This window comes from Vitis vinifera, chromosome 13, assembly GCF_030704535.1.
Source record: "Vitis vinifera cultivar Pinot Noir 40024 chromosome 13, ASM3070453v1".
NCBI classification, from domain to species: Eukaryota; Viridiplantae; Streptophyta; class Magnoliopsida; order Vitales; family Vitaceae; genus Vitis; species Vitis vinifera.
The window spans coordinates 17,901,955-17,927,147 of NC_081817.1; the positions used below are offsets into that span (position 1 = coordinate 17,901,955).

A 25,193-nucleotide genomic window follows, 5' to 3' on the forward strand; every position below is an offset into this window, starting at 1 on the left:
TCTACATTTTTCTTTTTTGTGCACTTTATGAAGAAGCAAATGGAACACTTCATGGTAACAACATCCAATTAAAAAAAAACAAAAACAAAAGGCTTGAGGAGGCAACATTGTGATTCAAATTCTGGTTAAAAAGAGTGAACCCGAACGAAACACCAAATGTGAAATATTGGCTTCATGAAGAAGAAATCTCTTTTTCGTCCAATTAGGTTGCATTTTGGCCTAACCCCTACTGGAAATCTTAAGGTAATTAATTTTTATTTAGTGTTGTTTTGTTTGTTTTGTTTTGTTTTTTTTTAAATAGAGCACATCAGCAATTGTGGAGTGGTTGTTAGACTCCGAAATTTGTGTGCAGTGGTGAGGCGATAGCTTCATGCGCAGGTGGATTTTGGACCGCATGATTGTAGGCTCAATCCTTGTTTTTTTTACTATTTGGACATTGGGGTATTTGGAAATGTGAATGTTGCACCAAGGGTAACTTCCTTGATGTGTTACAATGGTTATTGTTAGATAGAATGAAGAAAATATGATACTCTTTTGTTTTTGTCATGGCATGAATGTCGTGAAATATGAATTTGATAATGTTTGAGTAACATTATAAGGTAATGTTTGTAAAGGTAGAATAAAGAATGATAAATGGGAAGTAATGGCATTTTCCATTCATTAATTTGTTTAGATTGTTTTTTAATATGAGAATATGAATGATGTATTCATTTTGATGGGAAACTACTCACACTCCTACTAGAATTTTGATTCATCTCTTCTATATAATATTATGATTCAGTTCCATTGGCATTCCAATTCCCGTATGTCAAACACATCCTACATGCTCTACGTCAAGTCATAAGGCTATTTATGGTTTTATACCTTAGCACACCTTGGCTTGTAACCTTTGTGAACCTTTGCAATGTGCTTGGGCATCATGTTTTTCAATTTTAGTGAGTTTGTTTACCTTAGGTGTAAGCACTGCCTGACTGAACCTTAGGTACTACCTTAGTAACCCTTAGGTACTATCGTAATGAACCTTAGGTACTACCTTAATGTACCTATTACCTTAATGTCCTATACATATTACCATTGTGAAACCTATAGCCCTACCCTAGAACACCTTAGGTACTACATTTGTGAACCAACTATATTACTTTGTCAATACTACGTACTACTCATGTTCAATCATAGGATGTATCTTTTGCATTCAATTACATCCTCGTTTTAAGATGAATCAAGAAATAAGTAGATAATACACAATTTCCTTAATTGAGCATGACATTGTTATGTTGTAATGGCATAGGTGAACATATGACCTTAGGCAAATGGCAGATTGGCCATGTGGGTAAATGTACCTAAGATAGTACATAAATGTTCCTACGGTACTACCCTACTGCAGCTTGGGGACTACCTATGTGAACCTTAGGTATTACCTTAATGGAGCTTGGGTAGTTGGTTGGTGAACCTTAGGTACTTACTTTATCAATCCTCCGTAGGAGCTTTCTTGAGCATAAGACGTATTTTTGGCATTGAATTCCATTGTAATTTGATAATTATTTGCTATATGTCGAACTTTTGAACTCAGTACACAATTTTATGAATTGTAGATGGGATTAATATGTTCTAAAATGATTTCTAGCATGTTCTCCTTAGGTACTACCCTAATGCACTTTAGGTACTATCGTCATGTACTTTACCTATGGAACTTAATGCATCGTAGTTACTATCTTATTACTCCTTAGGTAGTAAGGTCTATTTGGTTGCTCTTTTTAATGCACATTGGATAAATGTTCCACTTTTGTACTAAAGACACATTTCATAAAAACTGCATGCTAGATTGGAGCATGGCATTATTATGTTATAATTGGTTAGTCAATTGGTAACTTATGTAATCATAATAGTATGAAGGTACTACCTGAATGTACATTAAGTACTACCTTAACGTACCCTAGGTATAACTTTAATGTCCCTTAGGTACTACCTTAACGTACCTATAGTACTACATTAACGTACCTACGGTACTACCTTAATGTGCTTTAGATACTACCTCAATGTCCCTTAGGTACTACTTAAATGTACCACATTATCTCCACATTTGGGAACCTTAATGATGCAACTGAGCACAACTTGGATACTAGTTTCGTAAATGCTCCGTGGTTACTTTGTGAATCCTAGGTACTACCACGGTCAATCAAATGATGTATCTTTGTCATTCAATTTCATCCTAGTTTGATACAGAACCAAGCCATTTGGCTGAAAATGTTAGTTTCTTTAATTGAACATGACATTATTATGTTGTAATAGATTAGGCATCATAGGTTCTATCTCACTACTCCTTAGGTAGTAAGGTCCATTTGGTTATTGTCCTTAATGCACGTTGGAGAAATGTTGCAATTTTGTACTGAAGACACATTTCTTTCATTCCATTACAGATTGGATCATAGCATTACTCTATCTTAATTGGTTAGTCACTTCGTATCTGATCTAATCATAATAGTGTGAAGGTACTACCTGAACGTACCGTAGGTACTACCTTAACGTATTATAGGTACTACCTTAACGTACCGTAGGTACTACCTTAATATCCCTTAGGTACTACCTTAATGCACTCTATGTACTATGCCATTTCATTGTGATTTTGGTAATTTTTGGTATTCAATTGTTGTCATACATGTGTCAATGATAAGGATTTCAATGATTGTGCACATTACTTTTTGTTTTCCATGTTATGGGAAATTAAGGCAACGATTTTTTTTGTTAGCCCACCAAACATGAGAACAAAAAAATGAACTCTTGATCTATGTCACATGTCAGACTCATTTCACATTTTTCTTTCATCATGTACCTGCCTTCAATGCACTGTATATGGCCAAGCATTGTGGACTAGCCAATGTTGATGCCATGTAGTCCCTGTACATAGATTTTCATCCACATCTCTCTATTACTATATAGATATGTATACAATTATTTGGTACTATAATGATGGCATAATTTTACATGATAACAAATATCTGTGGTATACAACACTTTGAACCTTTTTCCAAATATGCAAATTTTGTTTAAACTCCACATTTGTTGGGTTTTCTTTCTTCATTTTTGTACCCTTGTTGTATTTGCAACTTTGCTAAACCAATGTTAATTGCTTTTTTAATAGGTATACACCATCCAAGTCATCTCCAGATTGTCATTACAGATTGAATGCAAAGACATCTTCTCCATGAACCATTATAGTAGCTTCCAATTCTTGTTGCCACTCTATCATCGTCTGCTCCTAATATGCTTGCATTTCTGCCTTTTTGGACCAATGAATGCAGTGACAATGAGAATACTAAGTTAACCTACCTAGATGATGCTAGTGGTTTTCATTCCCAAATGACATTTTACAGTTTCCTATAATTGGAAGACATAACAAAATCAGCCATAAAGCGAACCGGTTGTTTTATGCCTTTCTATCAACATCGTCCATCCTCAAGAACCTGTTTGGGCTTTATGTATAATTTGCATAAACCTATATATATGCATATGAATATTTCTACTGCACTAATTGAACTACTATATAAAATATCCAGAAGCACATTCAACTACTACCAAGGCCAGACTCTAATTATCAATGTTGTTCTTGTAAGAGTTGCCTGTAATTCTGTTAGGTTGAACACAAGCAAAAAAATTGTCATCCTTCCAATTTATCTATGTTATGCATATGTGCTTGTAATTCTGTTAGGTTGAACTCTAGTGAGCATAACTTACTTTCAAATAGAATGAAAAAATTTACTACTCTGACTGCTTGTTTGCATATGTGGACAGTAATTCATCAAACATGTCCTACTATCTTCAAACAAATGGCATAGGCAGAGCCTTCCATACCATTCATCAAACACAGGGGAAATGAAAATGAAACATACTCCTTCACTACATATGGCATATAAATGCTTACATGGCAAAATTATTACTTTCCAATTCTATATTAACTAAATTTGTTCTGATTTTTTGTCATCATCATTTAAGTCTAATTTATTTTCATATGTGCTCTCCTTAGGTCTTGCCTGCTTTGCCTCATTTGTTTTAGCACTTTCAGATTGTATTTCTCCAGTTTCTGAATTCAATTCTCCATCTCTAGCATTTTGTTTCCCATCTTCGGAATTTTCTTCGTTGTGTACCTGAAAAAGGAAACCGAAACCAATCCAAAATCAAATAACCTAAAGTGGAATCTCCTATGATTAGTTTCACTTAAGCTATCAAAAAGTGTAATAGGGCCATCGAGTAAAAACTCAAATAAATTTGAAGTGGAAACCAAGTAAAGGCAGACTGAACTATAGGCCACTGAGCAAGAGCAATTAGGAGCATGATCTTTAAATCCACAACTCTCATATCAAACCAAAGTACAATTTCATGTGAAATTCAGTTAATTTTTATAAAATTTTAGGCATTTCAAACTTTTATTTTTCAATCAAACACAAAATTGGCAACGTTATAAATTCACGCTTTATACTTAGTAAATTTTAAAGATAAACCTGACATCAATAATTAAATAAAATTATAAATAAGTCAATTCATTTTCATATTATATGGAAGAACGTTGAAAGATATTTAAAAATTTTTCCCCGATGTGGAATACAAATTTGTTTGTCTTTTAAAGTGGAATCCTTTCTAGCCAAACCTTTTTCAATTCATTTTTCACAGTTCAATTCATAATAAAAGAAAATATAAGTTCTATGAAATACCACAACTTACTTGACTACTTTCAAACGAAAAACTACACGTCATTCTATGAAATACCCAAATTTTACATTTTTAAGGTCTGTTAAGTAATCACAATCCACACACCTGCACTAAGGTAGTACCTACGGTTCACTATGGTGGTTCACTAAGGTAGTACCTAAGCATGGTTAAGGTACTACTTAAAGTCCAGTAACAACAATAGCAAAGGTCAACATACTAACCATACAATCCCTAACAAACCTTTAGTGGTTTAGTAATGGACTAATAATATAGATTTAAATTTCAGGTATAACCTTTGACCAGGTAACCTCTGTTGAACAAAAAGAAGTTTGCCATTTAATTGATACTCCAAACTTCCAAAATTCTTAAAATATGAGGAAATTATAGAATGAACACTTTTCCGTGCATGTCTCATTTGAGCATAAATAACTAAAGGGAAGTTATTTCAAACATGACATAGTCTAGAGTGCCAAAATTCTCTACACCACAATAAAGTTGCATAATTTTCAAGAATTTCAACTTATTTTTCCCAAATCCAGTGCCACTAAGGAAAAGGCAACCAACGTATAGAATGAACAACTTGTTAATTATCATGTTATTATGAAAGTAAACAGTCAGCATTCTAGCTGTCAACAACAAGATTTGTATGGTCAATCACTCTCACATTCCAAATCAAATTTACGATAGGAACGAACCTATTATACATTTAATGGTCCTTCAAATAATTGATTGGAAAAGTTAGAAAAACAATTCAAAGTAAAGATTCAAGTTGTTTGTTCAAAACACAACTTCATTAATAGGATGTAATTTGTAGTCATAACATTCTAAAAAGTTAGGTTATATACATTCGATAAGCGTTACTTCAAACAAAGTTACGTTGATAGAAAGAATAGAAACATTAAAATTAGAAGATTACTTTTGGGACCCATTTCAATATTTACCATTCCCTATTGCCGTAATGAATAAGCTAGTTCTCATAAACATCTATAAACCTCAACGATTGAAAAAAGTAACAACAAGATATAACAAACCATTAAGCACAAAGCTGAACTTAAAATTCTAGTAAAACAACATGCAAAAAAACAAGCTCATATGGATATGAGCAAATAAACCAAGCTCAAATGATTCTCAACAAAACTGTTCAACTTCTAGTTCACAATAACTATTAATTAAGGCAACTCCTCACAATACTAACAACTGTAAGAAAAACCAAATTTATATCATCTAACTGCATGCTTAACCCTTCCTCTATACCCAAGATGTGCAACCTTATTCGAAGTTATGTTTGTTTGATGAGAAAAGATAAAGGACCTCATAAAACTGTTTTAATTTAAAAATTTTGTTCACCTCAAAACGTTTATAAAGCTACCATTACATAAACCTAAAAACACAAATCCAAAAAGTAGTTAAACAACATTTATTCAGAAAGTAGTTATAAACCTACCATTATATTAACCTAAAAAGGCAAATCTACTCAAACTACCTTTTCATTTCTACTCAAATCTACTCTCATATATACCATTAAAATTGAAAGAAAATTTCCATCAACTAGTAGTAATACAACTGAACCAATTTCCCAAAAAATATCATGACAACACAATTCCTGGAAAGCCAAAAAATAAAAAATAAAAAATAAATAATACTTTTTTCTCTAAATACAAACATATCTTTAACTGAAACAAATTTATCATATATTTCATTTTACTGAAAATGAAGCAAAATACAAGAAACCCCAAAATAAAACACTTGAAAGCCTAAGATGTTCGTACCATCCAAACAAACCCATAAATGAAAACTCACCTGTGATTGATTAATCGGAAAACACGCATAAAAGGGAAAACTCCTGTTCCATTCGAGAAACCTTAACAAAATTCCAACTTTGATGATGCAATAAGAATATATGCCTCCCGCTCGATTTACTTCAAGGTATTGGGAATATGGGCATCAACTTCGGCTACTCAGGACGTTAAGAGACAAACATGTTCAACTAATCAAGATGTTAAGAGACAAACAAAGAAGTTTGAGAATCCGAGAAGATGGGTATCAGTTCAGTTTATTGGACGTAAAGGTTTTGGCCGATTCAGATTTCAAATGACCTTCTGAAATGGCAAGTTTTTGTGATTTCGGCTTAGGGAAAATCTCAGATTGGTTGCTGAAAAACTCAAATGCAGATTTAGGGCTACAGGAGTTTTTGAGAAGAAAGTTAGATGCTGATTCCAGTTTTGGCTCACGGTTTTTTTTTGCTAAAATGAGAGAGAGAGAAATGAACAACCAAATGTTCAGATTTGGGAGAGGCAAATTAGGGATGGAGAACTATCAGATTTGAGAATTTTTTCCAATTCAAACAAAGAATTGGTTTTCTTTTTTTCCATTTCTTTGTCGGGTTGGGTGGTTTTAATTTTATGCAATTGACAAGTTTCACAATTTTTTTTTTAATTTTTATTGAAGTTTGACGTGGAGGCTATTTTGATGAAGCATACATCGGGCCAATTTGGGTAGATAAAATTGACTTAGCACAGAGTACATAATTCTCATATTATTTTGCCCATTAATGATTGCTTTCCATATTTCATAAACTTGGGGTTTCAATATCATATATTTTAAGTTTCCCAAATAAATATCTCCGTAATATAATTATTGTTACGACAGTGGAATCTGAGAAAAGGCAGTTAGTGTACTACAATTTTGATCTTTTGCAGCAGCTGAATGTAGACTACAAGGAGAGTGAGAAATGGACGGGCAAGGCAAGGTGGTGTGCGTGACCGGAGCTTCTGGGTACATAGCCTCATGGCTTGTGAAGCTCCTTCTCCAACGCGGCTACACCGTCAAAGCCACAGTTCGAGACCCAAGTCAGATCTCTTCCCAATTACAAAACTTCTCATTCCCGAATCCCACTTGCTATTATCCCCAATTTTCTTCTTTCTTTATTGTTTCAGTACTTTTCAAGCATAATGTTAGTTTTATGCATGTGGGTGGGCCATTATTTAGCAGTGTGAAGCTTAGATTGAGTGGTATTTTGATGGGTCTTTATCCTTTTTCCTTTTCCAGAAGTTTAATCTGTGATTGAAAGTCAATATTCAGTACTCGGGTCTTTGTGTTGTCCTAATTTTCTTGGAATTATACTCTCTACATGGTTCTACAGGGCAAATTGATCGAGTTTATGCTATTAAAAATGATTTCAGATACTTTCAGAATCAACCCATCTCAGATTCTGCATGTGTTCCTTCTTAATTACTATTATTCTTGTATAAAAATTTGCATTTAATTTACAAGACACTGGGGAGGTCTAAAAAAGAAAAGCAAAGGGAAAGAAAGATTTTCCTTCAGCCATACCTAATTGTTTTGGAACCAAAAACTCTAAATATGGGCCTGTGTTCTTTTTGGAAACCTATTCTTGAAAATAATTTCAGAGAAACGAAGAAAATCAACAAATTTTTGTACAATTATTTGGCTTTATTGCAAGCTTTTGTTGTTATACAAACAAGACAAGAGGACAGTTTAGGTCTTCATTTTGTTTCTTTGCTGTTCTTCGGTTTCCTCTTGAATGCCTTTAGCTCTATTCTATTGTTAGTATTTCAACAAATTGTACATCACAACTGAAGTTTCTTGCACTTTGAAAATCCAATCATCTTGCATAAATGATCCAAAAGCTTGCAATTGCAGTTGAGAAAATGACTACTCTACACGCCCCATCCATTTTACTTCAATCCCCATTCTTTTAAGAAGAGCATAGTTGAACTTCTTAATATTCTAGTCATGCTTCCACTGTATACTCCTTCTGTACTAGGGTTTCCCCATTTGGGGTTGTTTTTTTCTATCACATAATATATGTTCTTACCAAAATAAAGTTTTTGTAAGCTTTCATTCTTCTTATTTCCATTTAACATGCAAGTTGTGCTTATATATGCCACAGATGATCCAAAGAAGACAGAACACTTGCTTGCACTTGAAGGTGCTAAAGAAAGGCTTCATTTGTTTAAAGCAAACTTACTTGAAGAAGGATCCTTTGATTCTGTGGTTGATGGATGTGATGGAGTATTTCATACAGCATCCCCAGTTGTGCTGATAGTTGACGATCCCCAGGTTTATCCTATATTGGTTCCATTCGCATACTGTAAAATTTAGCATTGTCTATATTCTTTTCCAATCAGTTACTGATCTTGAAATTACTAACTAATCATGAATTGTTAATTTGCATGATTCTTCTTTCTGTATGTGGTTTCTTCAACTGATCCAATGGTAGTGAATGCTGATTTCACTAAACCAATACAATGGTGGAAAAGAGAGAAACTGATATTGGATTTTTTATATTCTGCTTATGTGCAAAAATATTGAATAGCTTTTTTTTTTTTTTTTTTTTTTTCTTTCTTTCTTTCATTCTCCCCCCTAATCCTTCTTTTCTCCACTTGTTATGCTTGTTCAAAAGAAGATAAAGGCCCTTTGTCTTGCATCAATAAGAACCAAAAACCCTGTGAATATTTATTTAGGAATGTATAACTTCCTTGACAGCAGCATGGGAATGCTCACACCGTAACAAGGCTATTCCAATGGAAATTTATGGTGGCTGATCCAAACACTCCTTGTGCTTTTTTTTTTTTGATAGGCAAAAGAGCAAAAGACATGTTAAAGAGCCAAAAAAAAGGCTACACCAAGTACATAGGAAGTACGCATGTGCACACCAAAGAAAAAACACAAAAACCCTCTTCTTAATGGCAACCTAACCAATCGATAAAATCAATCATATAAAAGGACTCTTGCGCTAGACCCCCTTTGGTCCATTCTAAAAAGTTACAAAGAAAAGAGAATTTTAGCTCGTGATACGAAAGCTCAACATTATCAAAAGCCCTTCTATTCCACTCTTTTCAAATAGTCCAAAACAAACAAAGAAGTGCAACATTCCACACCTTTTTTTTCCTCCTCCCAATGGATCGGCTATGCCAACTAAGAAGTGTTGCTTGGACTGAGGTATGCAACATCCAAACCACTGCAAACAAGGAGAAAACTAATTGCCATAACAAACTAGCCTTAGAACAATGAAGAATGATGTGATTGCAAGATTCCTTCTCATCTTTACATAAAAAGAGTTTGTTTACCAAAGTCCAACCTCTCTTCAAATTGTCCATAGTTAGAATCCTCTTCCAAGTTGCTTCCCAAAACAAAAAAAAACTCACTTTTATTGGAGCCTAAGAATTCCAAATAAGCCTTGTCGGGAAAGAATTTGAACCCCTCTGAACCATCCCATCATAGAAAGATTTAACTAAAAATTGGCCTCCCTTTATAGCCATCCATACCACCTTGTCATCCATCTCCCTTCTCATTGATTTGCCATGCAAACGCAAAAGGAGTGCTTCAACATAACCTAACTCTTAATCTTGAAATTCCTTACAAAACAAGGGTTCCAACACCGCTCAAAATCAATATGCTTCCAAACATCACATACCCAAGCCTCCTTTGAAGTGGCTACAGGAAACAAAGAGGGGAAAGAGGTACTCAAAGGGGTGCCCCCACACCAAATGTCCTTCCAAAACCTTACCCTTCTTCCATTACCCAAATCATAGGAAATCTTGTTTTTGAAAGAATCCCATCATTTCCTTATAGCCTTCCACAATCCTATGCCATGACCCTTCCTTGTCTCCAAAGAGCACCAACCTGCTTCTTCTACCCCATTCTTACCAATGATTTCTTTCTTCCACAAGGTCTCCCCTTCTGACATGAACCTTCAACTCCATTTTCCTAAGAGAGCCTTGTTCAAAATAGAAAGATTTTGAATGCCTAGCCCTCCCTCCTTTCGCTTTTGGCTTACAAACTTGTGCCAACTCACTAAGTGAGGCTTATTTTCAAGAGAACCCCCCTCCCCAAAGAAAGTCCTTTTGAAGTTTTTCCAATTTACAACAGACCCTTCTTAAAATAACAAAAATGGACATGAAATAAATGGGTAGGCTAGACAAGGTACTTTTGATGAGAGTTAAACACCCCACCCCCTTGGACAAGCTTTGTTTCTTCCACCTTGTGAGCTTTCTTTCCATCCGCTCTCACCAAAGTCCCTCAAATTGTTGTCGATTTAAAGGTAGCACCCAAAGGAAGCTCAAGATACTTCGAAGGTAATGACCCCACTTTACACCCCAAAATATCCACCAACTCCTCCATTATTGGAACCCTTCCAACTAAGATTAGCTCACTTTTTTCAAGGTTGATCTTGAGCCCAAAAATTGCTTCAAACCACATCAAGACTTAATGAAGATGCAATAGTTGGTCCTTAGAAGCCTCACAAAAAAATCAATGTGTCATCCGCAAACAAAAGATGAGACACCTCCACTCCCTTGCCACCTCTACTTCCTACCTTAAATCCTAAAATAAACAAACCAACCCCATCCCCCCAAAACAAACAAAAACTCCTTGTGATTATCTTCAAGAGTGGAGAGTTATAGCATTTTAACTGACAACCACTGCCTCAAGGTGACTGAAGATGCATTCCACAAAATGTTAGACAAGTTGCTTATGATTTTCTCCGGACCCTGAATGCTATAGGTATAAGAAATAGGTAAATGTGCTTACTAATAGTGGATGCATTCCACAAAATGCTAGAGAAGTGGTTGTTTCCTTCTCTCTATCTCTTTCCTTACCTCCTTCCTCACCTCCCTCACCTTCCCAAATTCCCTTTTCCTTTATTTTCTCAAACAGCTCAGTTGCTCCACATGATTATTTTTTTAAAAATAGGAATGCTTCACAAGATTCATATATTACCTCGCTAATTTTAGTTAGTTAGGCACTGCCCCTTAAAAGCTCAATTAAGTCTGCATGATTATACCTTTGATGTAGTTATGAATACAAGGATCATCCATAACTCCTCCAATTGCATGACATATTTGCTATATTATTGATTCTAAATTGGCACTGTCATAACATGATCAGCAAAAAAATAAAAATAAAAATAATAGTTACTTCTAGAATTTGATGGATGAACCTTATGACTATGTTTGGTTCCTAGAAAATTTGAGGCAAAATGCAAGGGAAAGAAAATAGAAAGGAAAAGTAGAAAGAAAGAAAAATTGAAGGAAAATTAAAAATAGATTTAAAGTCAAAAATTATTTTTATATGTTACTTCAAACTTATTTCACTTATTTTAACTATTGAATACAAAGATTAAATAATTTGAAAATTCATAAGTTTCTAATTAGTCTTAATTATATTTGTCTTTCTTTGGTATTTTCTATAGAATAATCAAACATGAAAAAATTATTTTCCTTAGTGTTTTTTTTTTAGTACTTTCCGAGAACCAAACATAATCTATTGAGTTTGTCTATGATGATTGGCATGGGTTATTTTGTTTAGGCTCATTCACCAACCAACTGGTTTGTGGTGAACCACTATACTTCTTTTCCAATTTTATTTTATTTTATTTTTTTGGTTCATTTTAGGTTTAAAGAGATTTTATTTTATTTTATTTATTTATTTATTTATTTTTTATCATAATTCATGTGTAACCGCATTTCCTTTGTCACCATCACCATGTGACTCCATATAGTGGTTGGGAGAGTTAGATGCTGGAACAGTTATGGAATAACTCCATCAATGTTGTGCATCTTTCTTTGAAATGTAGGAATGTGGATTTTTTATTTATTTTATTTTTTAAATATCTCCTTCTCATAAATAGGTATGGTACGCCCAACAACATTTTATTTTATCAAAATTCTTTGATAACATAGCTTATCAATATGATTAAATGATCATAATGTATCTCATCAACCTGATTTCATATTACACAATGGAGCCTAGATTTTGAAGTTCTCTCAGTTACAAAGGGAAATCTTGTGTTGATGTAATGGCAGATATTGTTTTTTGTTGTTGGGATTCCTCAAGAGTTTGGGAGGTGGGAGGAGTCCTAGAGGGAGAGCACTGTGCAGAGAGACCAACTTAGCTGGCTAATGGATTATTCGGCTTCAGAGAAATGCTTGGATACTTAAGAACATGAGAAAATCTTTCATTGACTTGTGTGCTAATGTCTATTATCTCACAACTCTTTGAATGCTTGTCACTGTAGAGTTCTTTAGGTTGCCTTTAATGTATATACATTCTTTTTTGGATTGGAGATCAATATGCCTTTCCCGTCGGAGAGTGGTTTTGTGCTGGAGGAGGCACTGCCTGTGCTATTTCTAGACTCCTGACTGTGGCCAGTCCACTCTGCACTTTTTTCAGTTTCCGGACACAACATGTTATACAATTAACATACCAGCTTCTATGTGATCGAATTCAGCTCCACCTCAATCATTGTAATTAGCAGCATGCCAACAATCACAGTGTGGGCACCAGTTTTTAGTTATTCACCTGCCTTGCTTTTCTGGTGAAGTCAGGCAGCATCTTTTCATTTCAGAATGTGGCATGCTGTTGTTTGTGACTTTTTGGCCATAAGAGCAATTGTGGATGGCCCTTCAATAGACAAAACTTTATAGGTGTGTGTTTGTGCCAAATCAAGGGTCAAGTTATGAATGAAAATATGAAAATGAAAAGAGAAACAGAGCAAAAATTCATTTTACCATGTCTCTGTTCTTTCCATGAGGGATTAGGCTTGTACCTCTTTGGAAGACTCAGAATCTCCTTTCGGTTTTTCAGTGGCTCCTTTCTCCTATGACCCGTTCAAGAATGCTACTTTATTGTGGACCTTCTATGCCTTTATTGAAAAAGAAAAAGTGATAAGATATTTCAACTAGTTGAAAATAGAGGACCCTAAGGCCTGAGATAGACCGATGCTAGATAGAAAATACATATGTACGGATATTCAAACTTACCTAGAAGAAATAGAAGCAAATGATACATGATAAGTTAGTGTCAAAAGGTGAACTAAGTCTTCCACTAGATAGTGTACTTAGATGTCAAAAATGTAGTGGGCTCTTTAGCCTCATGGTAGCCTAAAGCTCAAGTTTGGTTGATGTTACCTGGCAAACTCGAGACAGATGGAAATTTCCAGCCTTTTACAGGTCCATAGATGTGTGATTATTAGGGCTTTTTAATGTCATTTGTGATGGGGTTTGCTATTGATGTGATGCAGAGGTCCTGAAACTATTAGAAGGGATGTAAATCTGGAGAAAGAGTTGGATGTTTATGATCTTATGGGGAAGGAGAATTGAGCAATGGTTCTCTCTTGCATGTCACTGGGTCAAAAAGGGTCAGGGAGATAAAACCACCACTTGTGGAGGATAGTGGATCTTTTTAGAGACATTGGCTGATCATTTCTTGAAAGTTTAGATTGAGAAATCAAGAAGATGAGAGGCTGATTAAGAGAGAAGTCATGTCCTATGCCAACTTTGTTTGAGTGAGCCATATCATATACTTCTACCTGGGGTTAATCTTTAAGGCTGGAGGGTTCATTGTCTCTTCATTTTTTTCCCTTTATTTTTTTTCCCCTTATTGAATCATGTTCTTGTACATCTATTTGTTTGAAGGATTTCTCATCCTTCCTTGTAAATAACTGTTTGCATAATATTATCACACAAAAACATAGATCATAGACAAGCTGAGAATTTCTTTAGGATCCATAATGTGATCTTATGTTTGCTTCTATACATAATTATTAGCTTTTAATTAGCTTATCTTCATTGGACTACTTATGTGGAGATTTGTTTTATCTGTTTCTCCGTGTTTCAGGCACAACTAATTGACCCAGCACTAAAAGGAACAATGAGCGTTCTAGGATCTTGTGCAAAAGTTCCATCTGTCAAAAGAGTAGTTGTAACATCATCTATGGCTTCAGTTGCATTCAATGGGAAACCTCTAGCTCCTGATGTGCTAGTTGATGAGAGTTGGTTTTCAGATCCAGTTTTCTGTGAGAAATCAAAGGTTGCTTAAATGAGATGATATCACATGCTATCTCTGTTGCATGTTCTTGTTTGTGGCTTTACAAAATGTTTTCTTTTCATGGCTCCACTTCTTTTACCCTGCAGAAGTAGCTGCCAATTTGTCATGCCCTCTTGTTTTTACACTTCTGCTAGCCAGCTTAGGGTTAAATAACATGATGGGAATGAGAGGATTATCCCTTTATTTTGCTAAGCCTGCCATTAGATTAAATAATCCTTCCATGTATGTCTAATATTTCACTAATACAGTGTTGGTAGCTGTCTGATCCATAAAGTCGCATTCCTCAAACAAGAAATTAAATGAGAACTCTAATTTGGATATTATATGAATGAAATGGATGTTAATCTCTGATTGTCTTACTGTCCATTAAACATGATGGGCTCAGAAACATGGGTTGACAAAACAGTTGTGACATATCTAATTAGTTTTAATGTGAGTGTGTATGCCTGCACAGCCTCCTATTGATTTTGCTTGGGTTCATAAGTTCATTGCTTGTTCTCTATGTTCCATTATCTACTAGCAATACATAGAAATGCTTCTCACTATATATTTTCAAACATGTTGGTTTCTACTAGCTATGGTATATGCTTTCAAAGACATTAGCTGAGGAGGCTGCTTGGAAGTTTGCAAAAGAGAATGGGATTGACATGGTTACAATAAATCCAGGGTGGGTGATTGGCCCTCTCTTACAGCCTACTCTTAATCTAAGTGTGGAGGAAGTTCTGAAGCTACTAAAAGGTACTCTTCTACAATTAATGAGAATCTCTTTTTTATGTTTATCTTTCTACTCCAGTAGCAATACATGCTTCACTTCAATATTGAGTCAACTCTATCCAACAGCCCTGCAAATGACTCAGAAGTTTAAATCAAAACTTATCAATAAACCGTCACAAGACTCTCACAGTTCCACATAAAAGGACTACATATGCATTTTGATATATGCTGACTAATCTTCTAACATTAAAAAATTGTTCTCTCCTCTGGTCATTATAGTTATATCGCCAAGATACTCATTTAGGGGATTTGCATATGAGATTAGATGAAGATATATTTAGTTTTGGCCTCCTAAGCCAGACTGGTTTGGAAGGACCCCTGGACTGTGAAAGGACTGAAAGCATGCGTATGCAATTACTATCCTGAACTTGAGGTATATTTACATGCAAGTTCAAGCCAAGGGCAAGAACTTCTTAAATAACCCATTAATCCTTTTGATCTACCCCATCTAAATATTACTGCAGCTCAACATAATTAGCATAAAGTGGGGGTTCCCCGCATCCAACTCCATTGCAAATGAGTTGTTCATGTGCAACTCACTTGATCAGTATTTTTATAAACTTCTACTAACTTTTTTGGACTATTTTACAGATCTTAACATTCTCTAAACATTTAGAATCATTTCTAGTGGCTTTATAGGGCAATATCATGTTACTTTATTGACAACTCTTACAATAATCAATACTACCTTAACAGCCAATATGGTTTGTTTCCTCACTAGCCAACCTCTTCTGCCTCCAACTAACCTCCCCTGTATCTTGCTTCAATTATGAGGGTGTTGCCATTAGGTTGAGCATTGGACGTATGATAAACCTGTGCCTTGATGGTTGTACTCTGATTCATGGATCCAGACCGTAGTAATTGGGATTAGACTTGTTGGTAGTTGCTTTAGTTCAATGCTTGCAATAACCAAAGTAATTTGTCGTGCTGCTTTAGAACCGTTCGATCTTTCGTATGAAATAAGAAAGGTATTTTGTACAAAATAATGTTTTCACTTGTAATTTCCAACATTACATAAAGTGATAAATATAAGTGTATTTGCTAAGTGTGATTGCATCATTTTCTAAGCATTTCTGTTTGAGACAAACAGTCTAAGACAAAAATGTGTGCTTCAAAAATTTCTAGCTGTAATACTTTTGAGATTGTGCCAAAAGCTAGTGGGAATTCCTTCTGTGAATCAGTTGACAATGACTATAAATAAATAAATGGAAAAACATCATATTATCATTGAGCAGATTGCACGCTAAACTTAAATAGGCAAAAGAAACTGATACTTTCAGTACACTTACGTAATACTTGTGATGTAAGCTTCTGAGATTTGTTTGCTGCAGGAGATATATTTCCCAATAAAACACATCGATGGGTTGATGTTAGAGATGTTGCCATGGCACATATTCAAGCATATGAGCTTTCAACGGCTAGAGGCAGATACTGTTTAGTAGGGAGCATTTTACACTGTTCTGAGACAATGAAGATTTTGCGCAAGCTCTACCCTGCTTTAAACCTACCTGAGAAGTAAGGTTTTATTATTTGCAGGGCGTTATTTCTAGTTTGCATTAGTGCCCTTTGAAATCAATATTGCAGCTTAGGCAATGCTACTTTTTTTTGTTTATTTTGGGTTTTTTCTTATATTTCTTGATAGGCTAATATATACGTATTCTGTAAAGAAGTACCTAGAAAAAGGGGCACAACTCCAGTGCAAGTAGTAGTATGAAAGTAGCACTAAAATGTAAAAATTAAAAACAAAAGGAAACAACTACATCAGGAAGGCAACAGACACAATAAAACAAGTAACCTGCATTGGATGAATATGTGATACATTGATTCCATCATTTGGTTGCACAGACAACACCAATTGACAATAGACTAAACTAAGAAACAGTTGTTCTAATAAGACTGAAACAACACCATCAACAAATTATTGAGATTTTCACAAAAGGCATTGCCTTGAGAATCAAACTTTGGAGAGGTGAATCCTCTCCATCTGTATGAGCTGGGAAGCTGCAAATTAGCCTACCTAGTCGGTCTGTGTTATCCTCTATGATGTGCCTGTGAATCCAGTAGGTTGTAGCTTGCATTTACTTGGGCCATGGCTGGACCACTGTGTCTTACTTTAAATACTATTGTATGTTTGAAATATTTCACATGTATGCATAGCCTTTCTCCATTCACGGTGGTCATAATGGCATGTCTATGCTATTTCAACATATCGCCTTCTTATGAATTGCATCCAATTCTTAATATGTTATCGAAGTGCTAAGGGTCTAAAAGTGCTTCAGTGATCGGGGCTCAGGAATTTTCTGATTTATATTATTTATTCTGTTTTGGCTGATCATATCCACAAATGTGTTTTCCTGTTGAATGAAGTTGTTAGTGAGCTATAAGAACCTTTCCTTGTTTCAAACTTTTCCTTGTTTCAAACTTTTCCTTGTTTCAAACTTCTATCATCAATATTGACCTTGGTGGAGTTTCTTCAGATTCACTGAATACTTTTTGCCATTTAGGTCTAGTTAAACCCATATTTCATTCTTCTAGTACAAAAGAACTAATCCCCATTGCTTGGGGATCTTCTCAATTACCCAAAGAGATGTGTTTTATGCTCTTTAACTTTTCATTGCATATAGGATTAAGCTTCAGGTCCATGTCCTGAGAGTTTTCTTTTCTTCAGTACCAGTCGTTTCACTGATTGATTAAGAAAATGTGTTTCTGTTTCATTTGTGGCAGATGTGCAGACGACGAGCCTTATGAACCAACCTATATGGTGTCCCAGGAGAAAACTAAAAGTTTGGGCATCGACTTCACTCCTCTGGAGGTGAGCATGAAGGACACTGTGGAAAGCTTGAGGGAGAAGAACTTTGTCAGTTTCTGACACATGGTATAGCCATGCAAATGAATCATAAACAAAAAATGGTGTCTTCTTGGTAACTTCATTGTTAAGTGTGTTGGAGTCATGTATCTTCTAATATGTTCATGGTAAGCAATTCCCAAGACATGCTGCAAGTTCTCCAAAAGAAAATCAACAGCATATAAAAAGCGGCAACTTCTATTTCTGCTTCTGCTCAACAACAAAAGCTATCAACTATCCTAAATGGGCACCAAGGAGATTCGTAGACCTTAGGCCCCTTCCAAACTAGGTTTTTTGTTTGGGAAGTAACTGAGGAAGATTTTCGCTTGTCATTAACTTATGCAGAGGTTGGTAGCTAACAAACTATGTAAGGGCAATGTTCTTGATTATACCATATGTAAGGACACAGTGAGCTCTGTCTTTGGAAATGTATGCAGTGAGGTGGCATGGCCCATTAACTTCATTCTGTGATTGGCTGCTCAACCATTCCAAAACAAGGGGAAATTATGCTTACTGAAGTTTTACAATCTATGGGGTTTGATACAATCTCGTCATTTTGTTTCTTAGAGTACTGAAATGATCAGAGACAATAAGATTGAAACCCCAAATTTTTGTTAATTACTGCTGAATATAAATATGTTTTATAAAAAATAATTCTCACTAACAAAAATAATATACTAAAAATGCTTAAGTTTCAAATTTCATTCATTTATTCTAATTCTAAACTCCGACCTGTTTACTTAAGTTTCAAATTTTGTGCCTTAAACTTGAATGATGTTGATATAAGACTCGATGGTAGTGAAGTTGTCTTCAAACCGCTAACTTAGAAACAAAATTATCAACCAAACCTTACACTTAAGACTTTCTTTTTTTTTTCATATGTGGGTGTTCTTTAAAAAATGCAACAATTATGGGGTTTTAAAAAAAATAAAATCTGGGTGCAAGTATAATTTCCATCCTTGCATGGTGAAAAGCAGATGATCCAAAAAAACAAAAAAATGGAAAGTCAAAGGAGAATGGACATCTTTGTGGAATAAAAACCAAGGGTAAAAGCAAGGGGATGAGGGAAGCCGACAGTGACCAAGGAGGTCCAAACGCTGACTCATTCTCATAAGCCTGCATTTTAATTCGCACACGCATTCGAATTTACATGTCACTCTCTCTGTATGTTATCTCTATATACACCAAGTGTACGAGTGGATAACATAGATTTGAAGGTTTCGTAAGACGTCAAGGGAGACGAGTGGAGAAGGAAAGGTGGTGTCCGTGACCGGAGCTTCTGGGTTTATAGCTTCATGGCTGGTGAAGCTCCTGCTCCAACACCGTTACACTGTCAAAGCAACCGTTCGAGACCCAAGTCAGTTCTCTATCTCAACCTCCGAGGGCATTTTCACTTATATATGCTTCCATTTAACTCACTGGTTGTGCTTACATTTATATGTATATATGCCACAGATGATCGAAGACACAGCACTTGCTTTCACTCGATGGAGCTCAGGAAAGGCTTCATTTATTCAAAGCAGACTTATTGGAAGAAGGGTCTTTTGATTCTGTAGTTGATGGATGTGATGGTGTTTTTCATACTGCATCCCCTGTTGCATTGGAAACCATTAACCCCCAGGTTCAACCTACACCACTTCCATTTCTGCACTTACATTGAGCTAACTTTATTTCTCTTTTCTTTTTTCGTGTTCAGGCAGAATTGATTGACCCTGCATTGAAGGGAACCATCAATGTCCTAGGGTCCTGTTCAAAAGTTCCGTCCGTCAAAAGAGTGGTTGTAACATTGTCTTTGGCTTCAGTTTTATTCACTGGAGAACCTCTGACTCCTGAGGTGCTAATTGATGAGAGTTGGTTTTCAGATCCAGTTTTATGCAAAGAATCAAAGGTTTGCATCTGAGCTTATTTCTTATCACATACCATCTTTTTTGCATGTTTTATGAAATATTTTACCGGTTTTTGCACTGGTAGTAGTACTAGAAGTAGTAGTACTGAAACCATTTCTAACCAAATGTCATTATTTGAGTTTTTGATAGCAATGGTATGTGCTTTCAAAGACCTTAGCTGAGGAGGCTGCTTGGAACTTTTCAAAGGAGAATGGGATTGACATGGTCATGATAAATCCAGGATGGGTGATTGGTCCTCTCTTACAGCCCACTCTTAATCTAAGTGCAGAGCAAGTTTTGAACCTCATAAATAGTACTCTTCAGCAAAATGTGTTCTAAGTTTTGTTTCTTGTTTCTCTACTTGAATATAAGTACATGTTCTGTTTCTTCTTGCGCTGACTAACAGTACTCCTTGTTTGGACGGGTTTAAACATCATAACCAATGTGATTAGTTTAATCACTTGACAATATCCAAGAAAATGAATGACAAAACATCAAAATATCCACAAGCACATTGCAGACTTTATATCAAGATACTGAATTCTTCAAATGCAAGCATTTGAAATTTGTTTGTTGCAGGAGCTCAAACATTTCCGAATATATCATCCTGGTGGGTTGATGTTAGAGATGTTGCCAATGCACACATTCAAGCATATGAGATCCCAGAAGCTAGTGGAAGATACTGCTTAGTAGAGAGGGATTTACACAATTCTGAGATACTGAAGATTTTGCGCAAGCTCTACCCTGGATTACCTCTACCTGAAAAGTTTCTATTTGTTACTGCTAGTGCTCGTTAGTGCCATCATTAGAAGAGAGTGAGATCAACACGATATTACTTCTTATTGTTCCATTGGATACATTGAAGAGTACCTGCCATCTTGTTTCCCCTTAAATATTTATGCCTTGGTATCATGCAAAAAATTATCAGATGGGATCCACATGTGTTTGATTGGTTGCAGATGCGCAGATGAAAAACCTTATGCAGCATCCTCCCGGGTATCCCAAGAGAAAGCAAAGAGTTTAGTCATTCACTTCACTCCTCTAGAGGTGAGTCTGAAGGATACAGTTGAAAGCTTGAAGGAGAAGAACTTTGTCAGTTTCTGACTCATGGTATTTACTGCTAGACTTGCAACTAAATCATAAACTAATGGTGCTTTCCTGCTAATTTTATTGTTATGAACCTCATTGCACCTATGATTTGCTGGGTTTTGGGGCTTTTATCTGTATCACCTATAGGTTTCCCTGTTCAAGTTTCCTATTTGTGTTAGAATAAGGTGAAACTCAATCACACTTAGGAAGAGGGAATTAGTCCAAGTGGATTATGAGGGTCCAAGAATGGAATCAGTTGATGGAAGTGGTAAAATATGTTGAAAAAAATTTATATACTGCAGTAAGACACAAAACCGAAAATTGCTTCATATTAATAATTAAAAGACACAGGAAACAAAAGGCTTGTGTCCTTGAGCATCAACCCCATTATTCCACTGGACATGTTGCCACAGAAGTCGGTATAAGGAAGCATATTCCGATCATCCAAGGACACTGGGTGTGACTTCACCAACAAAGCTCACAGCTGATATAAGCAAACCATGTAAACTTAAACTTGTTACTTCATTAAATGAGTGCCAGCAAAAATGGTAATATTTTTAATGATAGGAAAAAAAAAAACTTATTAGGCGTTTATCATTTCAAAATTTTCAAAGATAATTATTTTAAAAACATTGAGCAATGTTTCTAATTCTTCAAAAATCAAATCCTAAATAAACTCCAAAATTATGATAGCATGTAAATGACCGTAGAATAACATACCATTAGGATATTCTTAATTTGTGTGAAACAATAAAAGAAATATCACCATGCACCCATTTTGACTCAATTGCTTTGGACAACAAATGAAGGTTTTTTTTTTTTTTTTTTTTAATCCATGAGCCTAAGTTTGAACATCAGATTAATGATATGAACAAGGTTTTGAAACATTAAAATTTTACAAATTTGTTGAAGTGTGCCCAAACTACCTCTCATAGGAACAACAGTAGAATGGCATAAAGAAAACTAGGACTGTTTCACAAAATCGAAGGAATATCTTTGTGGGAAGAGAATAAAGAGAACAAAGAGGATGCACATATTCGAAATTTGTGGCTGAGCTATTTAAACCTTTCATGGATACTGGTTGTGCTTCTCCCGGTATTTGTAGGGTGTGCCCCCTCCTCTTTTGGCACTCTTTACTGCATGTTCTTGTTGTCTATAAAAAAAAAAAAATACTGGTTGAGCTTCTTAAGATTGACATAACAGTTTTTCTCCATTCTTAATTTATAATCAAAAGACTGGCTGAGCTATTTCTTTGTTCTTATTGAGTTTTGAGATGAACCCACATGTGTTTGTCACTCATGGCAGGTGTGCAGATGACAAACCTTATGTGCCAGCCTTCCAGGTGTCCCAGAAGAAATCCAAAAAGCTTGGGTATTCACTTCACTGCGCTGGAGGTGCCTAAAGTATACTGTAGAAAGCTTGAAGGAGAACCAACTCATCAGCTTATGAGCCAATTATTGGCTGTCATGATAGAATAAATATGGACCTACATTATATTAACCATTGTTCAGGATTTAGCTATCCATATATATACGATTTCTATTTGATCAAGAGTATGGGCCACCTATGTGTAGAGCCCAGCGCCGTCACGGGCCTTAGATGATGGGCCTAAGACTCGTGAGGCCTAATAGCCAAAGGGTATGGTCCCTAAGGCAGGAGGGTATAAATCCAAGTGTCAGTGTCTGTTCCTTGAATAATGACAACGTTTTGAAACAAAAAAACCTGTTCTCTCCCGCTCCCATCGTCAGAGAGAATTTAGAGGAAAGGTGGTGCCCTCCACAGTCTTAGAAGATCCATACATCCTCATCAAAAGTGAAAAATGGACTCGGGTATGTTCCAAAATCAAAAGCAAAAGGCATGTTTGAATGAATTCGTATATATACATATTTCCTGTATGTGAGTATGGTGATAATGGAGAATATATAAATTTAACAATTGGTATTAGATCGAGGTTCCGGTTCCATTTTCACCAAAAACAATCTTTAAAAACAAAAAAACGAAATATCCAGGGGAAACAATACAAAATCTGGGCCAATAAAAATAACAAAATCAAAAATGGATTCAGGTTGGTACCCTGTCCAGAGATCAAAGATCAAAGGAATGTTTTGAATGCTTGATATACATATATCCTGTTTTTGTGTCTTGGGTGATAATGGAAAATAAAGAAATCTAACAATTGCTATTTGTGCTACGGGAAAATTTTATGTTTGTGCTACATGTAAAGTGATCAATGTGAATAATGATAATAAAATATGGGTAATATTTCATCTAAATTGCACGCCCTTGCATCATTATTCACTTTGCAATTTGGGGATTTGAACCCTGGCCTAGGTTCAATCCAGGCCCACCCATTTGACTATGATGCTTTTTTAGACCAGTTAGTAAAATAATATAACCAAGGGGATGGGTTGGCTTGAACCCATGACCATTGGTTGTTGCCTTAAAATCAAGCCCATGCCTAAACCATTAGACAAAAGCTTTTATATATGTTTTATGCTTCAATTGTTATATATATACATGAGATTATGCATAAATAAATAAATAAATAATTTTGATTGAATTATTTCTTGTTGTATTTATGTTTAATGTTTTAAAATAAATGAATTATATATATTTGTTGCCAAAGTAACATATAATATATAATTTATTTATTTTATAATATGTAAACATGCTATTTTTATTATTATTTAACATAATCAGCCCAAAGGAAGATTATTTTAATATGATAATAAATAAAGTAGTCATAAATATGTGACATATAAAGTTTATCTTGTATATTGTATGTCAGTCCAAAGATAGACATATTGTTTCTATTTTATTGTCAATATTTATTAATTAATTTTGTATAAGGATATCAATTACAAGTTAATATTTTTTTGTCCAAAGACTGAATATTAATGTTTGTGCTAGGTATCTTATATGATGTTTATTTATTCATGTATATATGATGATTATATGACTGATTGTGAGCTTTATTATTATGAATTCAACATATTCTATATCTGTAAATGTTAATAACATTCCTGTGCTTAATGACACAAACTTCAAGAAATGGAAGGAGCACGTTATAATTGTGCTTGGGTGCATGGATTTAAACTATGCATTAAGAGAGGATCACTCTCCAGATCTTACTAGTGCTAGCACTGCTGAGCAAAAGTCTATTATGGAAAAATGGGAGCGATCCAATCGCATGAGTCTAATGATAATGAAGCACTCAATTCCAGAAGCTATAAGGGGTGCAACACCTGAGGAAACCCGAGTCAAGGCATTCTTGGACCAGATAGTAAACCGATTCGCTGCAAACAAAAAGATTAAGAGAAACACTATTCTTAGTAAGCTTGTCTCCATGCGGTATAAAGGGAAAGAAAATATAAGGGAGTACATTATGGAAATGTCTAATCTTGTGACTAGACTCAAGGCACTAAAGTTAGAGTTGTCGGAAGACATACTCGTGCACTTGGTCTTGATCTCTCTGCCTACACAATTCAGTCCATTCAAAATCAGTTACAATACACAAAAGGAAAAATGGACTTTGAATGAGCTTATTGCTCAATGTGTACAAGAGGAAGAGAGATTGAAACAAGAGAAGATAGAAAGTGCGCACTTGGCTTCCACATCTTAGGGATTTGGTACTAGCAAGAAAAGAAAGAGGGATAATAAAAGAAAACAAACTGCAGTTTCTGGGATATCAAAGCAGAAGAAACAAGATAAGGAGATCACTTGTTTCTTTTGCAAAAAGGCTGGTCATATGAAGAAGACATGTACCAAATACGCTACTTGGCGTGAAAAGAAAAGTACACTTTTCAACTTTGTTTGTTCAAAAATTAATTTAGCTTTAGTGCCTACTGACACTTGGTGGATAGATACGGGTACAACTACTCACATAAGTGTCACTATGCAGGGTTGCCTAAGGAGCTGAATGCCAACTGATGGTGAAAGATACATCTATGTGGGAAATAGAAACAAGGCTACAGTGAAGGCTATTGGTCTTTTTAGATTATAGTTAGACTCTGAATGTACTTTGGATTTGGAAGAGACTTTTG

At 35.2% G+C, this 25,193-nt stretch overlaps 1 long non-coding RNA gene and 1 pseudogene across 1 annotated transcript; one reads left to right on the forward strand and one right to left on the reverse strand.

Moving 5' to 3' along the window:
• The first annotated feature begins 7,274 nt into the window (after window positions 1-7,274).
• Window positions 7,275-21,255, forward strand: LOC100259226 (phenylacetaldehyde reductase-like; annotated as a pseudogene).
• A 737-nt stretch (window positions 21,256-21,992) lies between these two features.
• Window positions 21,993-22,550, reverse strand: LOC109123767 (uncharacterized). Its single transcript, XR_002031612.2, has 2 exons — window positions 22,473-22,550; window positions 21,993-22,303 (listed from the first exon to the last, which is right to left on the reverse strand). It is a non-coding gene; the product is annotated as an uncharacterized LOC109123767 (long non-coding RNA).
• Between the last annotated feature and the right edge of the window lie 2,643 nt (window positions 22,551-25,193).